This window comes from Sminthopsis crassicaudata, chromosome 1 (assembly GCF_048593235.1).
Source record: "Sminthopsis crassicaudata isolate SCR6 chromosome 1, ASM4859323v1, whole genome shotgun sequence".
NCBI classification, from domain to species: Eukaryota; Metazoa; Chordata; class Mammalia; order Dasyuromorphia; family Dasyuridae; genus Sminthopsis; species Sminthopsis crassicaudata.
Window position 1 is genome coordinate 70,578,371 of NC_133617.1, and position 24,626 is coordinate 70,602,996.

Below are 24,626 nucleotides of genomic sequence, written 5' to 3' on the forward strand. Positions count from 1 at the left end.
TCTATGTATAAAATTCTGTTGATTGAGTGTCCTGTGATAAAAACTGCCAAATGTTTTACACCTTCTGGTCCATTTCAGCTCCAAGATGCTATACTTTTATGATTCACTGATTTTTTGAAGGTCAGAAAGGGCCAAAGACTGTTATCTTCATTATACAAGGGGCAGTCAACTATGGCAACAAAGCCAGTCATAGAGGAGGTAAGTGACAGAGCCATGGAAAGGACTATTACAGTTTAGTTACACTGTTTACTCTTGGCCATGGTAGCCTTCCAGGCAAAAGCCTGTGTTCACTTAGGTATCTGCATGAAAGAAGAACATCACTCCATACTGTCTGTTAATCATTTAATTAATATATATTAGTGCTCTATTGAGTGCTTTGCTACACTTGCAGGGGAGGAAAAATAAGTTTTAAGACAGGTATTTGCCATCTACTAGCAAAGTACAGTTAAAGTGTCAAGACATGATGAAATAATAATAATAATAATAATAATTTTAAAAAGTATTAAAGAGTCAAAAAAGACTTCATGAAATAGAATTGAATTAAATAAAAACAGACAAAAAATGAATCAAAAATAGATAAATATATGAAGGTTAGAAGTATAAGTCAAAGTATAAGTCACATAGTGATAGAACAATGAGGAGATTATTGTACCTAGATCTATTGGGAAACAATCAGAAGTTAGATAGATAGAGATAGGTTATTAATGGTCTTAAAAGTCAAACAGTGAGCATTAGCCAATGAATGGTTTTTGAGCAAGGGTATAATATGATTAAAATGGTTTTAAAGGGAAACTAATGTCATCTTCCACAAAAAGTCCATATCTGATGCTTTTTTGTGGCATAGAGGTGTTCCTAGGTTCTTAAAGGATATGCCATGTTTAATCATGTTGAAAAAACTTTTATATAATATGATTTCTGTCCAAGAATCACTTTAAATAAGGACCAGAAAGCCTCAGCAGCAGCAGGCTGACCTCTGGATCTTGAATCCTTTGTCCATACTAATCTATGAAACAAAAAATAAAAAGTGGTCTTTAGCTTTTTGAAATCTCCTTCCACTTCTGCAATGATAGGGACAATGAGCGCTAAGTATCTGATTTTTAAATCTGATCTTAAATTTTAAAAAATTTTAAATTATCAGATGAGTCCCTGATCAATCTGATAATTATTTCCAGTCAACCTAACAAGATAACGGGGCAGTAGCTTTGTTCAGAGATATCTGTGAGGTACTACTACTCCATGGAGGAGTTATGTCCATTAACTTAGAGGAAATTTCAAAGACTGAGTCTATTTCAAAAATAATTTGCTGATTGGGACAGCTCTTGGTGGAAATGTTTTATTTTACAATTTATAAAATTGAGTTCTAAATCCAACTTTCTCTCTATTTTTCTCTGCTCTTCTTCTTCTCCTCCTCCTCTGTCTCCTCCCCTCTCTTTCCCACTCTCTTTCTATTACCAAACATAGCAGGGTAAGCCTGTATTTGAGGAATAAGATTGAGAGAAGGAGCCTATGATCCTTTGCATCCCCCAGGAGCAGTTAGGTGATGATTTGAGGCAGAAGTGGACATGTCTTTGCATGCAGCCTAAGAAAGATCCTGAGAGTAGATTTTCTTATCTTAACAGATGGTAGTAGCTGGGACACTGATAGATTCCCGCAGAAACACATGGCAGAGACAGATATATCCATGCCCATTCAGCCTAAGATAGTTTATGGACAATACTCACGAACCTCAAACTTTTGCATGGCATTGGGGGGAGGACTGTGAAGTCCCTAAAGAGTGCTGTCTTTTTAACCAGAAAAGGAAAATTTCCTGGGTAGTTATTTGGATTACCCCAAATTTGAGAATTCATGGATTAGACCTTCTAAAAAAGAGAAGGAAATATCCTGATGTGTCATGTTCCTTGGAGAAAGAAGACAACTGCATAGTTTCTGCGCAGTGTCCTCCTTGAAGAGCAAAGCCAGTGAGTTACTTAGACAGTGCAGATCCAGTGGGAAAGGGCTTAAAGGTTCATTCCCCTCCCCTAAAATGTATTTACCTTCCAAGAAGTAAGCCAGGGAACTTTGGAGGATAAGCAAGAAATAACATTACAAAAATAAAATTGTATTTTAATAGATAGGAAATGGTTGGTGACTAGTGTGGGAGTCATTTCTAAATCAGGTGTCTGTTTACAGACAAATCATTGATTTGTTAAAGCAAAGATAAAAATTAACGCCAAATTAGAAGAATAAAAATTATAATGTACAATGAAAACAGCTCCAATATGATCTATTTAAACAAGTTATTGATGCCAAAAACATGGGAAATGGATTTCAGAACTGACACATCTAATTACCATTTTCTATAGAAGTTTAACCAGTACAGAATAATCACTACAACAAGGAGGCTAAAAGAGCCTACAAACAACCTTCTCAGGCAATAAATGCTTGCTTGTTCTCCTTGCTACCCAAAAAGATATATCAGCTAAGGGCAATACTCTTAAGATAGAAATTCATTTACAAAATCTTTCAGAGGGGGAGCATGGAAGATTATGAATAGCACTATCTTATAGGCCAGGGAGTAGCAACAGATAGAAAAGCTAATTTGCAGGAAGCTCAGTGTGAGATCTATTTAAGCCGGATCATCTCAAGATCCCTTAAGGATGAAACCAGAAGGTCTAACAACAAAAGTTAAAAAAAATATATAACAATTCACTTTATCAATAATAGTAAAGTCAATACATTTAGACTCTAACTAAAAATTATTAAAGAAAATAAAGATGGAAAGAATGGCTGGACCAGACACAGTAAAGATCCTTATAGGAGGTGACTCAATTTTTAAGTCTGTAAGTGATTGATTTTCAAGATATATGAAAGAGAAGAAAAAACAAAATAATTGGGGGAAAATCACAGATGTTATTATTGCTGAAAAACAAGTCAATTGAAAGGACATCAATATCTACCAAACCATATGCCTACTTTTTCATCTCTACAAAATATGAAAATAACCTACACATGTATAATTCAGGACATTCTTACTGAAAATGTGAAAAGGGAACAAATAGACTTTTATAAACATTATGCTACCACATAACTCTTCTTTATCATTATACAGTTGACAGAAAGGTGTAGATAATTAAAGATCTTGCTGCATTTATTTTGTATTATAAAAGCATTTAATTTGATACATTATTTTATTATGTTAATATTATTTATATTAATAATTATAAAACCATTGCATCAATATCTATATGAATATAGAAAGATAAGACAAAGATAAAAATAGATAGATTAGATGAAATGGGCCCAGAATTGAATAGGAAGAAGGGAATTGGATACATTTGAATTGAATAAGAAATAGAAAATAAACAGTTAGGTGATATGGTTGTTAGGGCATGGTGAGTATATATTCAAGAAGACCCAAGTTCAGAGACTTCATAACTGTAATATCCTAGGCAAGTCACTTAATTTCTATTTGCCTATTTCTTCATCTGTAAAATGGAAATAATAATAGCAATAATAATCATAATAAAAATAGTAATACCTCACAGTGTTGCTGCAAATATCAAATAAGATAATATTTGCGAAGCATTTACTTAGCACACTGCCTGGCATATCCATGTTGATGATGATGATGATGATGATGATGATGATGATGATGATGATGATCATGATCATGATGATGATGATTATGTTGAGTTTACAGGAAATTGAACAAGGCTTTCAATTACCCTAAACTTCTCTCTGACATAAAAATTTAAACATCCCTTTAAAAACACCATACTTGTTTTGGTGATTCTGTCCATATGGCATATCTTGAAATACCACAATCTGAAGCATCAAAATTCTGGGTCACCCAAACAGGCTGCACAACATTTTACCAATACTGAACTGCACATAAAAACAGCATAAAAGATGTCATCAAAAAAGTGCAATGTAATAGGAACAAGAATGAGAAATAACCAAAGTACACTTCTTTGGTATTTTTGTCATGTAAAGAGATCTAGAGGCAAGCAAGCCCCTTGCATGGTAGGCAGCTTCCTCCTCTACCCCCATAAAATATTTTCTGAAATTTATGGATGTAAGATTTGAAGGTTAAGGAGAAAACAAGTAGGATCTATTATGTGCTGACACTATGTTAAATGTTTTACTAACATCTCATTTGGTTCTCACAACTATGTAAGATAGGTGCTATTTTAATACCCATTTTAGAGTTTAGAAAACTGAAGCAGACAATAGTCAAGTGACTTGCTTAGGGTCACATAGCTAGTAAATGCTATATCCTGGTTGATTGAAGAATAGATTCCTTCACCAGTTATATCGTCCATCTCTTGTGTTATTTCCCATCCAAAAATCAGTGATTATATATTTTAGGACCATAGAATCTAGAAGTTAGAAAGGACCTTCAATTAGTCTAACTTGAACCTAAAATATGAACCTCCTCTGGACCCATCCCTAGGTAACATCTACTTTTTTTGTTTTCTGTATTTTTTACTTTATAATGAAATTAAATCTCTTTGTAATGTCAACCCCTATTCTGAACCTATTTCTCAGACTAAGCAAAATAAATTAGCCCCTTTTTCCATATGGTGAAGACAATTCTATTTCTCCCCCAATCTTTTCTTCTCCAAATATCTAGTTCCTTCAGCCACTTTTTACATTGAGTGGATTCAAATTTTCTCCCCCATTGTGATTTCTCTTCTCTAATTCCCCAATCCACTATGTCAGAGTACTTTTTAAAATGTAGCATCTAGAGGACAGACAGATGATATAGTGGATAAAGCATCTTTCCTGGAATTGGGAAGACCTAAGTTAAAATATGGCCTTGGACATTACTTGGCTAAGTGACCCTGGACAAGTCAGTTAACCTCTGTCTGCCTCATCTGTAAAATGGAGATGATAATAATAGTACCTACCCTCAAATTTCAAAGGATTATTAAGAGAAGCAAATGATATAATATTTATAAAGTGCTTATCACAGTGCCAGGGATATAGTAGGTGCTATATAAGTGTTAACCATTATTATTTGTTAATAAAAATGGCAGTAAAAAAATGTGCTACACGAATAAACCACCCAAACAGAAGGAAGAAATAGAATAATGACAATGGATGATGATTAATAGGAAACAATCACAGATCTAGCACATACAATGAAATAGAAATTAAATATGGATTTCACCTATCCAGGAAGATGTCAGAGTTTTTTTCCTACTAAAATCATTGTCAGTAAACAATTTTAAGCACCTACTATGTTCCAGCTAAGCACTAAGGATTAAACAAGTAGCAAAAGACAGTCTCTACTTTCATGTAGCTCATAATCTAATAGGGGAGTCAACATTCAAAGACTGTGTACAATCAAGTTATATTATATACAAGGTAAATTGGAAAAATCTAAAAAAAGGAAGGCAACTAAGCATAAGGAGGATTGGGGAAAGCGTTCCAAAAGTAGGATTTTAGCTGTGAGATGAAAAAATACAGAAGATAGAGATGAGGAGTGAGAGCATTCCAGACATAAGAAACAGACAGTAAAAATGTCTGGAATCAGAAAATGGAGTCTTTAAGGTGAAAAGCAGCAAGAAAATCAGTGTCTTCTACTAAAAACATAAGACCTAATTTTTTTTTGCTTACCTTATTAACAGATGTCAAAAAATATTATAGCTATGTTCATCAAAGAGGTAGAAGAAGAGATGAAAGAAACTACTTTTCTGGACATGACTTTTTCATGATATGACTGAAATAAAAGTGATGAGAACCTTGTCAGAAAATGATCAGACCACATTAGAGTTGGATAGAGATAAGAAAGAGGAAGCTGGCAATTATTTGATATGCCCCTTTGATTTGAGGGATAATAGATTCCAGAGATCACAGCTCTATCGTTTTTCAGGGATTTTAACTTAAGAGAGATAGAATTCTCTCAAAAACCAAACTCTAACAATTATCCAATGAATATGTATTAAATGCTAAATGTGTGCAAGCTGTAAGGGCCCTTTAAATGGGCTGCACCACAGCGCATCATTGAGGCCCGGAAGTTATTTCTGTGGATATTAGGACTGCCTTGTAGGTGGGATCCTGTCCATTTTGAGATAGCTTCGTAATGGGTGACTCTCTCGTTGATTGGCTGTGTGTGACCTCACAGGCCCTATGTAAGCCCACTGCAGGCAGCAGGCACTATCTTTAACCTGGCGTTTTTCACCCTGGCTCCCTAGCCTGGGTGGCCAAGCCAAGATGGATAGCCAAAAGAGGTAAGGGTTTTGGTAGTGAACACGTGGGTCTTCTGACCAGGTGTTCACTAAGGAACCAACAAGTCAGGGCATCAGTCAGGGCATTATGTGAGTAGGTATAATAAAGGCTTTTAAGATTACACGTGGCTGTTCTTGAGCGTGCTACCGGTTATTAAGCTATAGATTCAAGAGATTGTGGCCAGAGACCTTAGAAGGCCTCAGAGGAGGTGAGCTGCGTAGAGTTCACACTGCAAAGGACAGTGGTCAAAGGTACTCTGGTAGGTCTAGGACAGACTAGTAATTGTAACTGCCAGGAGAGCACGCTACAGCAAGCTACTATAATAGAAAGACAAAATAAAAAAGGGCACAAGTACAAATGATTCTGAAAAGTTAAAAAAAGAGAGGTGCTGTTTAAAGAGTCTAATGGGTATGCATAAAGAATTAATCATCTGTCTTAAATTTTTAAAAGACATATATGGAGGGAAAGGGCAGATAAGTGCCTTCCTGTAAGAATTGTTTTGAGAATGTTGATAATCTGATGTTGGTGAGTAATTATAGGAATAACAAGAACTTTTGGAGGACTATGTTGAATACAACATAGAAATAAAATTGATAGGAATCAAAATTAAGAGTTTTAAGGTACCTTAGAAATCATTTATTCCAATCTCTTCATTAAATGAATCAGTAAAGTGCCTCCAAATAGCTAAGTGACTTGATAAAAAAAAGTCATATAAATAGTATATAGTATAGTCAAGATTCTCACCCAGTCCCTTTCTGCCATCTAATTCAGAGGTTTTTTTTTCAGTATTCCATTCTACCTCCAAATCTGTGGTGCATTAGAATATTGCTATCTGCATGATGGAACTACTTTCCTGCTTGGTTCTATGAGATGATCATAACAAAAGTAAAGAAGGTTTTACTATTTAATTCAATTTTGCTTTTTTTCTCTATTAAGGAGAGTTATCTTTGGAATGAGGATTGAACAAAAATGATAACAGAATTTAAGACTAAAAAGAACAATATATTAAGAAAATATATAGCTTTTTGCAATGAGTTAAAACCACTACATCTGAATGAAATTGAGTTTTAGGTATTGCAAAAACTAGAAGATACTCCTGTTCATTAAAGGTAATGTGGCACAAAAGAAAGAATGCTAGACTTGGAATCAAGTGGGATCTGGTTGATCCACCTCTGGTACTTGTGGTATTATGGGCAAAACACTTTCTGAGTCAAATGGGATATAATGATACCTGTAGTACTTATACAAGGTGTTTTTGAATATCAAATGAGGTAGTATGTTTTAAAGCACTATATATCTATACAGTTATTATTATCTTAATTTATTTAATTTTTCCCACTTACATTTAAAGCAGTTTATATATCTGCTTTTCAAGTTTTGCGTTCCAGATTCTCTCCCCCAGCCTCCATTAAGAAACACATGTGAAGTTATAAAAAAAATTTCCATGAAAGTTGTGAAAGGAAACAAAAATCTCTCACCCAAATAAAGGAGAGAGAGAGAGAGAGAGAGAGAGAGAGAGAGAGAGAGAGAGAGAGAGACAGAGAGAGAGAGAGAGAGAGAGAGAGAGAGAGAGAGAGAGAGAATCTTCCATCTCTATTCAGATATAATCAGTTCTTTCTCTGGGTATGAATAAGATTTTCCATCATAAGTCCTTCAGAGCAGTCATGGATCATTATGCTGCTGAGAATAGCAAAGTCATTTACAACTGATCATCCCAGAACATTACTATTACTTTGTATATAGTGCATTTCACTTTGCTTGAGTGCATGGAGGACTTTTTATAGGTTTTTTCCCTGAGAGCATCCTGCTTATCATTTCCCATAGAACAATAATATTCCATCATAATCACATAGCACAGTTTATTCAACTATTCTCCAATTGATGAGCATCCCCTCAATTTCCAATTCTTTGCCCTGAGAAAAGAGCTGCTATAAATATTTTTGTTCCAATTATTATTATTGCTGAAAAACTGTGAAGAAGAGAGAAGACACTACTGAAGAAGGCAAATGTATCATTTTTCAAAAAAAAAAAAAAAGAGTAGATTCTGCCATCCTTAAATTAATTTTTAAAAATTTAACTTTAAAAAGGTTAATTTTGTTGCTGGAAAATTCTAGAAAATAGCATTAAAAATATGGTTTATGAAATGTGTAAAGAAAAGCTAGGATTGCTAAGAGTAGGGTTACTAAACTAGGTTGGGGAATTATAACAGATATAATGTATATCGTGGCAAAGTCCATTATAATTTCCTACTATCAAATTGGAAAGATGAGAGAAATGTGGGTTGGAAGATAATGAAATTAGGAATCAAAGTCCAGTAATTAATAGATTCATATTGACATTTGAGAAAGTCTCTAGTGGAATGCCCTAGTTTGTTAACCCTGCTTGATTTACTTTTGAAACTATGACTTAGTTAAAAGCATGTTTTAATTTTTTATAATATCTTTTTATTTTTCCAAATACATACAAAATTATTTTTCAACATTCATCTTTGCAAAACCTTTGAGAATTTTTCTGCCCCTCTCCCCTAGACAGCAATCAATTCAATATAGGTTAACCATGTGTAGTTCTTCTAAACATATTTCCACATTTGTCATGCTGTGTAAGAAAAATCCGTTAAAAGGAAAAAAAAACATGATAAAGAAAAAAACAAGGAAGCTAACAAGGATAACAGAAGTAAAGCTTTAATCTACATTCAGTCCACATAGTTCTTTCTTTGGGTCCAAATGGCTCTTTCCATCACAAGTCTATTGGAATTACCTTGAATCACTTCATTGTTGAAAAGAGCCAAGTACATTACAGTTGCTCATCATATAATCTTTTTATTGCTGTATACATGTTCTCTTATTTCTACTCATTTCACTTAGTATTAGTTCATGTAAGTCTCTCCAGACTTTTCTGAAATCAGCCAAGCATGTGTTTGTTTGTTTTAGCTGATAACATGATTATCAGATTTTTAGATGACCCAAAGGAAGAAGGAATAGGCAAAACACTATTGACAAATCTGATCCCCAAAAGATCATAGATTCAGATGAAATATTAGAGATCATCAAATTTATTCCCCTAATTTTCCATTTTAACAACTAAGGAAGGCTGTGGATAAAAATTTGCTAAAAATGAAACTTTATTGGGATAATTGTTGAATTATGTTTGAAATAACAATTTCACATATATTGGGAAGGAAGACATGGCTTGCCAAAGTTCATGGGAAACAAATTGAGAATTTGGTTAAGACTGCAAACTCAATATAAATCAGCATTGTTTCACAACAGCCAAAAAAAAAAAAAATCTAGTGTTATCAGATCATAGCTTTAATTATAATTTCATTAATGAAGCGTAGCAGGAACACAAATCTTCTTCCCCCATAGGGCAGGAGCAAGTGGCTTGTTCCTTCCCCTCCCTTTTGGAGCTCTTTCTCAGAGCAAATCTATGGTAATTTGAAGTAGCCAACCCAGCTATCACAAAGAAAGGTAAGGATGGAGTGGTAAATAAAAAATAGGCATGCCCCATAAAACCTGGGACTCAGTGGGACATCCAGTTAAGCTCTCAGTCTCAATTTCTTTCTCTATAAAATTGGATGATAACATCTATCTCACATTGTCATTATAAAGTTCAAATGAGGTAATTCATGTAAGGTGGTTTGCAAACCTTAAAATACTATGCAAATATTGGCCATGAAGAATGATGACGATGATGATGATACAATGATTCAAGGTTCCTGAGAAAAGACTCTCCGTGAACCAACCAAAAGTGAAAAATAAAAACTAGTTTAAGAAGTCACAAAATCATGTAATTTCAGAGCTAAAAGGGATCTCAGCCTCTTATCTAATTCAGTTCATCTCAGAAGAAGAATACTCATTATAACATCATATGGCTTTGGTTTTAAAAACCTCCAATAAGCAGAACCCATTGCTTCCTGAAATAGCTTATTTCACTTTAGGATACTTTAATTATTCGGAATTTTTCCTTGTATCAAAACTAAATTTGAGTCTTTGCAACTTCTACTTAGCTCTTAGTCTTCCACTTTGAATATCTGATCTTTCTTCCATATAACGATAATAATAATAAATAGCTGGCATTTATATAATATAAGGTTTTTAAAGAGCTTTATATATGTTAATATATATTATATTATATATATATATATTATAACATAATATATATATATTAGATCCTCACAATAACCATTTGAAATAGGTGCTATTATTGCCTGTGTTTTAGAGATAAGGAAACTGAGGCTGTGAGAGGTTGACTTCCTTAGGACCACACAGCTAATAAAGGCAAGATTTGAACTCTTATCTTCTTGATTCAAAACCCAACCCTCTATCTGCCTAGCTGACTCTGTGACAAATCTTTCAAGTAAATTGAAGACAATCCTCATAAAATAGCTACTTGATACTCTTTGATCCTCAACTTAATAATTTTTTAACAGATAGATCTCAAGAAGATAATAGATACTTTATTTATAAAACATTGACTAAACTACAAAGGATAGTCTCCTGTCTCCTATCACTTCCATGTTGGAAGGAAGTCAGAGCTAATTGCTGAAAGTATTGAAACAACAACTTCAAGAGAATGCAAAAACTGTAATAGTTGTGTGTGGTATGGGAGTGGGAAAATAGTAAAGATTTCTCTACAACCCCCATTCTTTTTTATTAATCCTTATTTCTTTTCTGGTAAGTCCAAGAAGGAAATATTTTCATAACCACCTAAAACTACTTTTGTATGAGAACATATAAAGCTATGGAATCCAAGTGTACAAGAGAGGATATCAAAAGAATAAATTTACTAGTTTGGGCAAAACCAGTGTCTCCAGAATGGTCTCTTCTGGAGGTCAATTGCTATTGGGCAACAAGTGCCATCCTCTAGAGAGCGACAGAATTGCACAAAGTCCTCAAATGATCTGTTATAGAAAGGGAGTCATGGAAGAGAGCAAATCAAGCCTATATGAGATGATTATCACCTGCTAAGACATAAGGGAAGATACAAGAGACAGAGTTTGGAAGATAATGGGGAAAAACAAAAGTGAGCTTCTCTTCTTGTTGGAACATTATCCAGAGCATTATTATGAGTCATAGACATTGTACAAGTTTCTGTGGTGATGGTTTCCTGCAGAATGGAAAGAACTCAGCTTAGATGCAAGTTTTTCATATTTCAATTAATTTAAAAATTAAAATTTTATATTTTGAATCTTGTAAGTCTGAATGCTTATGAGAGAAACTAATGGCTATCTTTGCAAAACATGTCAGGGACTGATATTCCTGGGTTTCATGTGAGATGGGCAATGAGCCAGAGAAATCATGATCCCTAAAGTATACCTGGAGCCTTTGTTGACACAAAGTGTCTTTGATACAAAAGTATAACATACAATAATACTCCTGCTTTACTCTGCTCTGGTAATACTATCTATCTATCTATCTAGCTAGCTATCTCTCTCTCTACCTCTCTCACTCACTATATATGTAAAAATATATATATATATATATATATATATATATATATGGGTTATAGTGTTTAGTTATGAGCTCCACAGATTCATAGCATCCAGAAATTTATAAGCAAAGCCATCAAAGCATTCATTCAAATCATTAATTAAAATTTTTGAGAAAAACAGAAATTCCTCATCCAGATTGATTTTTAATCTTTTAAATGGTGCTCTTTGTATCCAGTCTTGTCAACTGGTTTGGAATTCATGTAACTTTGCCATCAATTAGTTTATATCTTGTCCACAGAGATATTAACGGTTTTGTTAGATACCTTGATGAAATCCAAATATACTGTGTTTGTAGCATATCTCTGATCTATAGGAGGAAATAAGATTAGTCTGATATGATGATATTGAGAAATCCTTGTAGACTTGTGATGCTGCTTTTCTTAGAGTTCATAAATTTTTCTTTTCTCATCAAATATTCATAAAACTCAAAAGAGTTAGGCATTTATTTCATGCAAAATAGTATGCTAGGAGCTGGAGGTACAAAGAGAGAAAAACATAATTCCTGCACTTGGGTAGCTTATGATCTAACAAAGATAATAGATGAATATAAATATGTGTGGTACAAAATAGAATATTAGGACAATGAAAGAAACAAAGTGATATACAAATAAGAATAGAGAGATCACTTTCAATGGGAAAGTCAGAAAGAACTTCTTGGAAAATATGAGCCTTAAAGGAAGAGAATTTCAGTTTTAACAACTGGAAGGGAATGATCTGTGCTAATATTCAGAGAAGGAAGAGTACCTGACAAATTGAGTGTGTAAAGGGATAAAGTGTGAAATTATGGAAGGTCCACTTAAAGACTACGGCCTATTCTAAGCATTAGGGGAGCCATCAAAGATTTTTAAGTAGGGGTATAGTTTGGTTAGACCTATTATGCATCAGGAAAATAATTTGATGAATGCATGTGATGAAAGAATTAGAGAAAAAAATTAGAGGCATGAAAGGACAGGTGCTTAAGGACAACTCATCTCTAATATAAAAGAATGATACCATTCTGTAAAGATAATATCAGTAATAATAAAGGTTTTTAAGAGCAGAAAAGGATTCTTGCAGCTATTCTGGTAGCAAAAGGAAGAACAAGAAATATCCAGAACCAGTTAGGAAGCAATTAGAATTATTTAAACAAAAGATAAGAGCGGTGTGAACTAAGGAATATAGTTATGAGAGAGATTATTGAGGAAGAATCTACAAGTCTTGATAATTGGTGGGATAAACCACTAGTTGCGTGTGATCCTTGGCAAGTCATTTCAACCTGTTTGCCTCAATTTCTTCATCTATAAAATGAGTTGGAGAAGGAAATGGCAAACCATTTCAATATCTTTGCTGAGAATTCCAATTGGTGTCACCAAGAGATATGACTGAAATGAATGAATAACAATGAGGATGGATATATGAGGAGATGATTAAGGGAAGAGAAGAATCAAAGATAACTTCCAAGTTTTAGGTCAATGGGACCATTCAACAAAGAAAGGAAAGTTAAAGGAATGACTAATATGGTAATATGTTTTGCATGATTGAACATCTGTAACCTATATCAAATTGTTTATTGTCTTAGGGATGGGGTAGCTGAGTGAGAAAAAAAGAACTTTTGAATCCACAATTTTTTTTATTAAAACTTTTTTATTAACAGAACATAAGTATGGGTAATTTTTTTACAACATTGTCCCTTGTACTCACTTCTATTCCAACTTTTTCCTTCCCTCCCACTACCCCCACTCCTAGATGGCAGGCAGTTTTATACATGTTAAATATGTTAAAGTATATCCTGGATACAATATATGTGTGCAGATCTACACAGTTCTCTTGTCGCACAAGAAGAATTGGATTCAGGAGGTAAAAATAACCTAGGAAGAAAAACAAAAATGTTTCCCAAAAATTCCAAAAACAAAACAGTTTACACACATTTCCCATTTGTTCCTTCTCTGGGTGTAGCTGATTCTGTCCATCATTGATCAATTGGAACTGAATTAGCTCTTTTCTTTATTGAAGATATCCACTTCCATCAGAATACATCCTCATACAGTATCATTGTTGAAGTGTATAATGATCTCCTAGTTCTGCTCGTTTCACTCAGCAACAGTTGATGTAAGTCTCTCCAAGCCTCTCTATATTCATCCTGCTGGTCATTTCTTACAGAACAATAATATTCCATAACATTCATACACCACAATTTATCCAGCCATTCTCCAATTGATGGGCATCCATTCATTTTCTAGTTTCTAACCACTATAAAAAGGGCTGCCACAAACATTTTGGCACATATGAGTCCCTTTCCCTTCTTTAATATTTCTTTGGGATATAAGCCCAGTAGTAACACTGCTGGATCAGAGGGTATGCACAGTTTGATAACTTTTTGGCCATAATTCCAAATTGCTTTCCAGAATGGTTGGATTCATTTACAACTTCACCAACAATGCATCAATTGAACCTGCAATTTTTTTAAAAAAAGAATTTTTAAATTGTCTTTACATGTAACTGGGAGAAAATAAAATGTTATTTTTAAATGAAAGTTAAAAGGGCAGTGTTATGAAAAGAGGTGATAAATTTAATTTTGAACATAATAAATTTGAGGTGCCAATGATGAAGACAGATGACAGTGTCTAGCAGGAATCTGGAAGAGCAGACTTGTAGTTCAAAGAGGATAGCTCTTCTATCAAGAATTGTATCTAGAATCTAGTTCTAGAATTTTGTAAGGAATTGATATCAAGCTCACCAATCTTGACACATCCATCTTCTTCCTTTTAAAAAAATTGGCACTGTGTTTATGTCTTCAGTCTCATGGAACATTTCCTATTTTCTATGATTCTTCAAAATCCGCTGATTGAAATTCAGTAATCACATCAGCAAGTTCATTCAGCATCAAAAGAAGCAATTCATCCATGATTGGTTGAACTCATTGAGGATAACATGATGCTCTTTTTCCATCTCCTCACTTTTCCTGTGTCTGGTTTCTGTTAAACATTTTTGCTCTGTCTTTTCTCTTTTGAAAATCATTATCCTCTCAAGAATATAAAATTAAGACAGAAGTTCATTGGCACTGCTTTTTCTGTCATCAGTTATTGTGACTTCTATCACCCTATCATCAATTATCATGCCTTCACCACCCCATAATCAGTTATTGTCACTTCATCACTCTATCATCAGTTATCATGACTTCCCCCTTCCCCTACCCTCTCTAATCAGTTATCATGACTTCATCACCCTAAATAGTGGTTCTGGCTTTTCTTCATTTTTCCAGTTGTCCTTAAAATAGCTTAAAGGTCCTTTTTTGTTGTTCTTTGGTCAAAAAACACCCCTTTAAACTTTAACATTCCTGATATTATCCTTATGGAACTTTGTCATTTTTTTTAACATTGAATCTGAGTTCCATCTTAATTATTTTCATTTTAAGTACATTTCCTTTCTTGTCCTGTATACAATCACCTTAGTTTCTTCTTTTCTTCCTCAATGGAATTATTTCACCAACTTCATATTTACAATTCATTCTTGAGATACCCACAGTCCTCCTGAGTCAATTTCCCTTTATAGCTTCATGTCTTGAAACCTGTCTTTTCTCTGAATTTCTGAAAATCTTTCCCCCTAAAGTCTTGACTATACACAAATATATCCATGATTATCACCTTTACGTATGAAGAATCCTAATGTGATGTGATCATTTTTTCTCTTTACCCAATATTTCTTCTTTGTTAGCCAGTTCCTCCTTATTCGTCAGAATCAAGCCCAAATTTTCCATTCTTCTTATTGCTTCTTCTACCTTCTGAAATATGGTATTATCATTAATGTAAAATTATATCAATTGCTCTGCTCTTAGCAGAGAGAAAATTCTGGTGGACAAATAGATAGAGAAGGCACCCATTACAACTATGAACTCCCAAAAACGAATTCCAAATATTTATTGTTATAGCTTGAAAAATCTATTTTCTGATTTTCATTTGTTTATTTTGTAAAATTTTGACAAATAGGATCCATTCTATTGGTCCCTCCTTGGTAGTAGAAGAAAGGAGAAATGTGTGTATGTGTGCATACATGTGTATGTGTATATGTATATGTACATATCTATACATGTACATATGTATATATGTATCTCTATATAAGAAAATCATACTTCTACAGTCTCGAGAACTCCTAAACATTCATTGAATAAATCTTCATTGAATATCAACCATATAGAGAGAATTATGCTAGGTTCAAGTCATTTCAATTCAACTGACATCTCTGTAACTGTGTGCTAGGTACAGATGACAAAACCACAAAAAATGAGACAATTTTTTAACTCAAAAGACTTACATTCTAATATGGAGAGATGTAACAGATATGTTGGTAAAGTAAAAATAAAATATGATCAAAGTAACAGAAAGTAATTTCAAAAGGTAGAGAATCTTAATACCTGAGAGGGTCAAGAAAGGCCTTGATTAGAAATTCTACTAGATGGAGAAGTGGGATTCATTCCAGATATGGGAAAGCACAAAGTCACAGAGGCAAGGTAAGAGGTGCAGTGGGATGTATGGCGACAGCTAGCAGGTTAGTTTCATTGGAACTGAGATGGCGTGAAGAGTAATTATTAGCGCTGGAATGGTGGGTAGGATCCATATTGTTGATGACTTTAAATGCCAGACTGACTATTCTGTATTTTATCTTAGAAGAAATAAGAAGACATTTTAAAAAATTTTAAGTAGGAGGGTAATGTGGTCCAATCTAAGTTTTAGGCACATCATTTTGACAGCTGAGTGGAGAATGGATTGGAGTGGGGGAGAGCCCTGAGGCAGGGAAACCAATTAGTGGCTATTGGAATAGTTCCTTAGAGAGGTAAAGAGGGCCTGAACCAGGTTAGAGGCAGTGTAGGCTGTGTGGCAGAGAGGAGGGCATGAAAGAAAAAGATGTTGTGGGGGTAGAAAATGGGAGACTTAGCAACTAATTGAATATGGATGGATCAGTGATTCTCAAAGTGTGCTCTTTGGGCCCTTAGGGGTCTCCAAGACCCTTTCAGAGGTTCCATGAGGTAAAAAAAAATTGTAATAACCAAGACATTATTTGCCTATTAAAACATTCTATTCTTTCCCAGCTACTTATATGGATGATGTCAGATTTTCTTCATATATTTTAACTAAAACAACACATTACAACAGAATGAATGCTGAGCAGATATAAAAAGCTGTCTTTTATGAAATCAGATATTAAGGAAATTTGAAAAACTGAGTAACACCAGATCACTTCTATGACTCATTTTTTTTTTGTTGTTTTGGAAATATAGTTACATTTGTTATTTAGGGTAACATGTAATAGGATTTATTGTTGTTGAGCTAAAAAAAAATTGAGATCCACTGTGACAGATGATCTGCCAAGTCCCTTCAATTCAATTCAACATACATTTATTAAATATCTTTTATATACCTGGGTTAGGGGGTGGTAAATATTTAAATCTATGATTTAATTATTTTGGGAGATCTTTGAAATGCTTGCAGAGCATAAAGCATCCATTCATAGTCATTCAAAGCTCTCCCTTGCTCACCCCAGGAAGTCTATCCAATGTGTTAGAAGTCTTCCTCCTTGAACTTACATTCTAATGAGCTTATATTCTATTGCTCTAAATACTATGATCTTGTGGAAATAGAAGAATTTCAGGTCTCTATATTTCTGTATTGAGAAGATTTCTCTGTTGCCTGAAATTTGTCATTGTTGGCTTTCTGACATTGGTAACTTCTACTAATTTATAGCCATTCTGTAGATAAAAGATATTTGTGAATCTAAAAGAGAAGCAATGCTCATTATTTGGTACATGGAAGAGGCTGACTAGAGATTCCTTCTTAGCCTTGCAGGTAATTTCCCTATTTGTCTAAAAAGCTGTGATAAGTATTAAGAAAATTCAAAAGACCAGAGAGTTTCAAGTGGAAGATGAAGTTTCAAATGGAAGAAGGGTGGACCTACCACTCTGTGGGAAGTAGGGTTGAATTGTCAAATTTTCCTTCCCTTTGGCTAAGCAGCATTAGGGGAACCTCCCTTGAGAAGATGAAGGCTCACTTCCTTTGTAAGGTATAGAACTTGAAATTTTATCATCCTGAAAGAAAATCCCATTAATAGAAAAGCCCAATGGGAGTCTGAGGTGGTGAGGAGCATAGTCTTTCCTGTAAGGAAAAGCCCAGCACCTCAGAGCCCATCTTCTAAAAGAGGGGAGGAGAAATTTGGCCTTAGTACTTATTTCAAGGAGAATGTATAAGGCTCAGAGATAGAGGGAGAACTTTCTGAAAGAGTGCCTTTTATGTAGTATGTTTGGAGAAGGGAACAAGGGGGTATGGATGTGGGTTGTTAAGGAAAGGGATCTAGTAGGAGGGATAAGAGCATGGGGGAGCTCATTTAGGGGATGGAGAATAGCACTCTGCTTGTGAATAAAAATGTGTATTGCACAAGAAGAGTGAGCTTATAAGCAGACTTGCCACCATAGACCTTTTGAGCTTGAATAGCATCTCTGCCTAAAGTACTACGGACTTGCATTTGTTATTGTTAGTGTTCAAGCTGGCCATTTCAGTCCTGACCAACTCTTTGTGACTCCCTTTGGCAAAGATACTGAAATGGTTTTCATGCCTTCTCCAGCTCCTTTTACAGATGAGAACTGAGGCAAACAGGGAGCAGTGCAACCCAGAGTCACTTGGCCAGCATGTGGCTGAGGCAATGTTTGAATCTGTCTTTCCAGTTTTGAAGCCAGTTCTTATGTATCTAATGGCTATTAAAATAATAGTGAGTCAGTAAACATTTAATAAACATCTATTCTGTGCCAGGCATTATGCTAAGCACTGGAGATACAAAAAAAAAAGGCAAAAGATAGTCCCTGCCAAATGCAAGTAAGCTGTAATGTAGGATAGATTAGAAAATAGTCAACCAAGCGAAGGCACTAGCATTAAGGGGGACAGGAAAAGGCTTCTTGAAGGAGGTGGAGGAAGCTTTGTTTAGACTTGAAGGAAGCCAGAGCAGCCAGGAAATGGAAATGCCAGTTTTGGGAAGGGGGGAGGTAGCAGAAATGCTTGTGCTTAAGAGGGTCTTGTTGGAAGCTAATGTCACTGGATTGCAGAGGGAAGGGCACATTATAAAGGGCTTTGAAGGTTCGAGAGTGGATTTTACATTTGATCCTGGAAATGAGTGGGAGCCATTGATATTTATTGAATGAGGGGAGAGTGGCAGCTTCTGACCTAGCTGAGAGCAGGATGGACTCAAGTGGGAGAGACTTGAGGCAAGATAATCAGCCAGCAGATTCTTTTGATGACAATCCTGGTATAACTGGGTGGAGACCTGCATAAGGGTGGTAGGGATATCAAAGGAGAGAAGGAGGGGCTGTGTGAGACATGTTGTGAAGGTAAAATTGACAGGATGGGGCACAGATTGGACATGGGAGGTGAGAGAGACAGTGAGAAGCCCAGGATGACACTGAATTTTCGAGTAGTGTTTCCATGCTAGGAATTCCTTCCTGGTATTTCTCAAGAAATTTATGTTGGCTTTTTTTTTTTTCAAATGTCGAGAAAAAAACAGTTTCAAAATAGAGGGAAAGTAAAATTTCCTGCCAGAATGAAAGGTTAACAATCAACATAGAGATATCACTGGTTCAAAGGAGCCACTGACCTCAAGTCAGAAGCAAACGCAGCAAATGCAGATGCACAGACTTAAAGGTTAAGGTGGACACTTCTAGAAACTAGGACAGGCTCAAGTAGGAAAAAAGGAGACATAATCTAATCAGCCTCACTTGTAACTATTGTCATGTTATAAATATATGTTTGTGTCTTTGTCAGCTGCTAACAGTGAATCATTCTTCCAAATAGATTAAATATTAATGTTTATATGCTTAATATTTGTTGTGATTGTTGAATCATTTTAGTCATGTCTGACTTCTTGTGACCCATTTTGGGTTTTCTTGGCAATAATACCGGAGTGCTTTGCCATTTTCTTCTCTAGTTCATTTGACAGATGGAGAAATTAAGGCAAAACAGGTTAAGTAGCTTGCCCAGGATCACATAGTTAATAAGTGTCTGAGGCTAGCTTTGAATTTAGGGAGAGGAGTCTTCTTTCAAACCCAGTACTCTATCTTCTGCATCACCTAGCTGCTCCCTAGATATAGGATATTTTATACAAATCTTATGAGTTGAATTCCAAGAAATAACAAATTTTGGAAGCAAAATAAGTTCTTAAAATGGCAATTTCCATACACGATTATTATTCTTGTTAGGAAATCCATATGGTACATTATTCAAATACTATCTAATAATGTTCACTTATATTATTCAAAAGTTGAATATTCACTTTAGACTACAATAAATACTTATATACTTAGTTCTTATTATTGTATATATAGAATGTTTTATCTCAATCAGGAAAAGGACAAGTTATTTATGTGAAAAAGGAGTGAATTAAGAGACAGTAGCAAAAGGCATCTTCTCTATGTGATGTGAGATGAGAACTGCCTTTCCACAGTGAGGACCTGCTTGAGATTATGTAACATGAATTTGTAGAGATCCGGTCACAACCTACATGGTTTTGTGATTTTCTACAGCTTCATTCAGCAGTAAAGAAGAAACAAAGGCAACAGATTATGGGAGTAATCCAAGGCTAAACCTTAATAGGGTATGTTAAGCTGATCAATTTATCAGCCAATCAGACAAGATACTCATTCACAAAAAAAGTGAAAGTAGGGAACAAGGGAGAATGTAGGTAGTAGAGGGGTGATGGCTTGAAAAAGAACTGAATACTCAAGGAATTAAAGGTTATGATGAGGATGAAAAACAGGAAAAGGAGACCACATGTGAATAAAAATGTACATGTAAGATAAACACAGTGTGAATGAAGGCGATCTCACAGAAGGGATTGGGAAAGGCATCCCACAGAAAGTGGAAATTGGGCTGAGTCTTCAAGAAAGCCTGAGAAACTACACTGCAGAACGCAAACTGCAGAAATGGATGTCAAATAATGAATGGATGTCAAAAATAATACTTATGTTTCAAATAACTTTGAAAAAAGAGATGGGTGGATAGAGAACCAGCCCTGAAGTCAAAAGTACCTGAGTTCAAATCTGGTCTCAGACATTTAACACTTTCTAGCTGTGTGACCCTGGGCAAGTCACTTAACCCTAATTGCCTCAGCAAAATAAAAGAAAGAAAGAAAAAGAGATGGGTATGAATAGAATGGAATTTTGAAAAGCCCTTCTTTATAAGTCCGATAAAAATATTTTTGTACACATGGGTCCTTTTCCCTTTTTTATTATCTCTTTTGGATACAAATCCAGTAGAGACAATTCTGGATCAAAGGATATGTATGCACAATTTTATAGCCCTTTGGGCATAGTTTGAAATTGCTCTCCAGAATGGTTGGATCAGTTCACAACTCCACTAATAAAGTAATACAAACAATATTGAGCACCATATTAATCAATTAAAGGTATGAAAAATGAAAATATATATATATATATAACAAAATCTAGAAAATTAAAATGTCAGAATTCTCGATACCTTTATTCAATAATTGAATGCAAAAGCTCAAAGATTAAAGAGTCAGAATACTGTGAAGAATGGTTTATTTAGCATTAACAAAAAATTATATTAGAGAGACATGAGAAACAAAGACAATGCATTTATGGGCTTCAGGGATGGCATCTTTTTGTCTGCAGGGGACCCTTCCTGTCTGCAGGGGATAGAGTGATGCCATTCCTACTTGCTTCCTCCACTTAATCTGCTGGTCTAGCCTGCCTGCAGAGATAGGAAAGAAATGCCATTTCTTTAGTTCCCCAGTCCCATGTATCCTACCACTAGTCCCTTCATCTGAGCTGCCTAACATAAGACTCAAAGTCTTTAATCTCTAATCTTCCTTAGTGAACTTTTAGAAATTTACACTATATTTTAAGTGTTTATGGATTTTATTGGGTTATGAAAACTGAAAATACTCTGCTTAAAATACATAAATAGATGTTTGACCTATATTTGGAGAGGTCACTGACATCCTTATTTTTTAAGCCACAAATATGTGATGCTTTCTATAATAAATACTTGCAAGCATAATAAAGCTTGCATCAGAAAACAAAATAATTTCAAAAAACTTCAAAACTCTATTTAAAGGAACAGTCATCATGACTCTGGAAGAATCCCAGAATCTGAGAGATCTCAGCAGGCATTTAATACCCCAGTACAACAAAAGGATCCTCACTACAACCAACAAATGGTCATCCAATCACCCAAAGAGGGGAAAACCCCATCACCTCTCAAAATTGGAAAAATTCAACTTTTGAAACAGCTTTGATCATTAAGAAGTTTTCCCTAACATTAAGCTCGAATATACCTCTCTACAATTTCTATCTACTGCTTTCCTCTTTGGGCTTAGTTGAGAAAGTTAAATCCCTCTTTTCCATTATAGAGCTCTTCAAATACATGAAGACAGATATCATATTTTCCATTAGGTCTTCTTTACTGCAGGCTAAAATATCCTCAATTTCCTCCATCAGTGTAGGTCATGGACAAAAAAAATCCCTTCATAATATTGGTTGTTCTCTTCTGGACATTCACCAGTTCACCAATTCACCAATGTTCTTTGTAAATCCATGGAGCCCACAGTTTTCAATGCAAAAAATTCCATCTTAGTTCTGAGAAACAGTGGACAAAGGAAACACATCTCATCATCTCATTCCAGGAAGTTGTACCTCAGTTATTTGCATTAACTTTTTTGGCTGCCATCCCACATTGTTAATACATGTTTGAAACTTCCAGTCCACTTTAAACCCCAAATCTTTTTTCAGACAGCTGCTGAATAACTGTGAAAACTGATTTTTTTGTTACCCCAATGCTTATCTTTTATATTCGTACCTTTTTAAACTTCAGTGTATTAGATCCTTCCCGGTACCAAGATTATTAAGATTTTTTTTGGGAGGAGGCCATGGTTTCTGTCTTATACTAAAGCATAGTATATGACATACTAAGCCTTTATTGAAATAATTGATTTTTTAAAAAAAAAATGTTCAGCAGTAGTAGGCCAAGCATAAATCCTTGAGATATTCCATTGGAGACCTCTACTCACATTGATACAGAGCCTAATTAACAACTATTCTTTGAGTCCAGCCATCCAGTTATAATTCTATCTTATGGTATTATCATCTAATCCACATCTCTCTTCTGCAGAAGAATTATATGGAATATTTAATCAAAAATCATAGCATTCCCCTTATCTACTTATTTAGTAATACTGCCTAAAGGAAGGCAGTGAGGTTAATCTAGCATATTCCTGTTCTTGATGAAAACTAGACTGACTCTTGTAATGACCGCTTTTACTTTCTGGATATTTGCTGACTATTTTCTTTAACGTCCTATTCTAGAATTTCCCCAAGAATCAAAGTTAAGTGTCCTGCCTTGTAACTAGAGATTCTATTCTCTTTCCTTCTCTGAAAATGAGCACAGCATTTGCCCTTCCCCAGTCTTGAGGGATCTTTCTCATTTTCTACGATCTTTAAAATATTAACATCAGAAGCTCAGCAGTCAAGTCCACCAGTTCTTTCAGGGACCCAAGCATTTAATTCATTCACCCCAAATAACTTGGAGTTATCAAGGACAGCAAAGTGACATGTATAACCTATATCGAATTGTTTGATGGAAGGGTGAGGGAGGAAAGGAATTTAGAACTCACAATTTTAAAAAATGAACGTTAAATTTTTTTTACATGTGATTGGAAAAAATAAAAATTTTGAAAGGGCAGGATATTGACTTCCTATAAGTCATTTTTGTTTTGTTGTTTCTAGTACAAAAATCATTTTTCTTGGAAAGGGAAACCGAAACTTATATGAATTGAACAACTCTGACTTCTCTTTATTTTCAATCATAATTGTCCCATCTATTCCATTCAAAGATCTTATCCCTTCTTTGTTCTTCTCCTTTCTCTCTAATATGGGGTCAGGGAAGAACAATACAAAACACCTTTTTTGTTGTCCTGTTTTCCCTTGCCAGCCTCAATTTATTCTGAGCTTTGGCATTCCTATTTTTACAAAACTGTACCATACTCTTCTATTCACTTTCTGTTGCTTAGTCTTATTTCTGATTTCTGTACATTTATTTTTTAAGTCTAAGTTGGTCAGTGATCTCTCTGTGTCTCTATTCACTTTAGTTTCCTTAGACAAAGCACCTATTGCTCATTGATAATATTGTATCTTCAGGTTTTTAATTCTGAAATATCTCCCATCTTTCTTGGGATGATTTCTGATGATGATGCATGCCTCCCACCTCTTAGCAGGGAGTATTGGACTAGAGGTGCAGAATACATTCACAGATATGACCAATGTGTTGATTTGTTTTGCTTGATTATACATATTTGTTATAAAGGAAAACTTCTATTTGGGAGTTTTATGTGGGAGTGAGTTAATATCTTAAGATAAGTATGCAAAAGGGATAAAATAAGGCATTTTAAATGTACCAAAGAAAATAAAAAAGGACAGAAGGAAAAACACATATGATTTTACTGCTTCATCAAATTATTTATATGATACATATTTCTTGTTTTAAAAAGCTGTAACAGAAGTTCAGTTTCTGATATAACATTTTTTGTATTTCAAAATGTTTGTTTTTGTTGATAACTACATTCATAATAAAAATTTAAAAACAAATAAAGTGAAATATTGGAAACTGTGCAATGTATCATCACAGTTTGCAAAAAAATTAATATCTACCAAAAGCTTAGAAAGACACAATAGAGTGGTAAAAATTCTATATCAGAAACTGACTTTCCTTTAGAAACAGTTAATGGATATCCTTAGCACATACACTTTATTAGAAACAGAGCATGTGATTATAGGCTGGAATGTTGCACATAACCACTCAAACGGAATACTTAAAATCTAAGAATAATATTTTTGATCTATGTCATCATACTGTATACTCACAATCCCCAAAGAACATAATATGAAAGCTTG

The 24,626-nt window shown here is 34.6% G+C and overlaps 1 protein-coding gene and 1 long non-coding RNA gene across 8 annotated transcripts in view; one reads left to right on the top strand and one right to left on the bottom strand.

Moving 5' to 3' along the window:
* The window catches only part of CACNA1A (calcium voltage-gated channel subunit alpha1 A), a 255,371-nt gene that overhangs the window by 57,863 nt on the left and 172,882 nt on the right, over positions 1-24,626 (top strand). The window lies entirely within an intron of this gene.
* Positions 21,241-22,275, bottom strand: LOC141566432 (uncharacterized). The gene is made up of 2 exons (XR_012489306.1): positions 22,016-22,275; positions 21,241-21,429 (listed from the first exon to the last, which is right to left on the bottom strand). It is a non-coding gene; the product is annotated as an uncharacterized LOC141566432 (long non-coding RNA).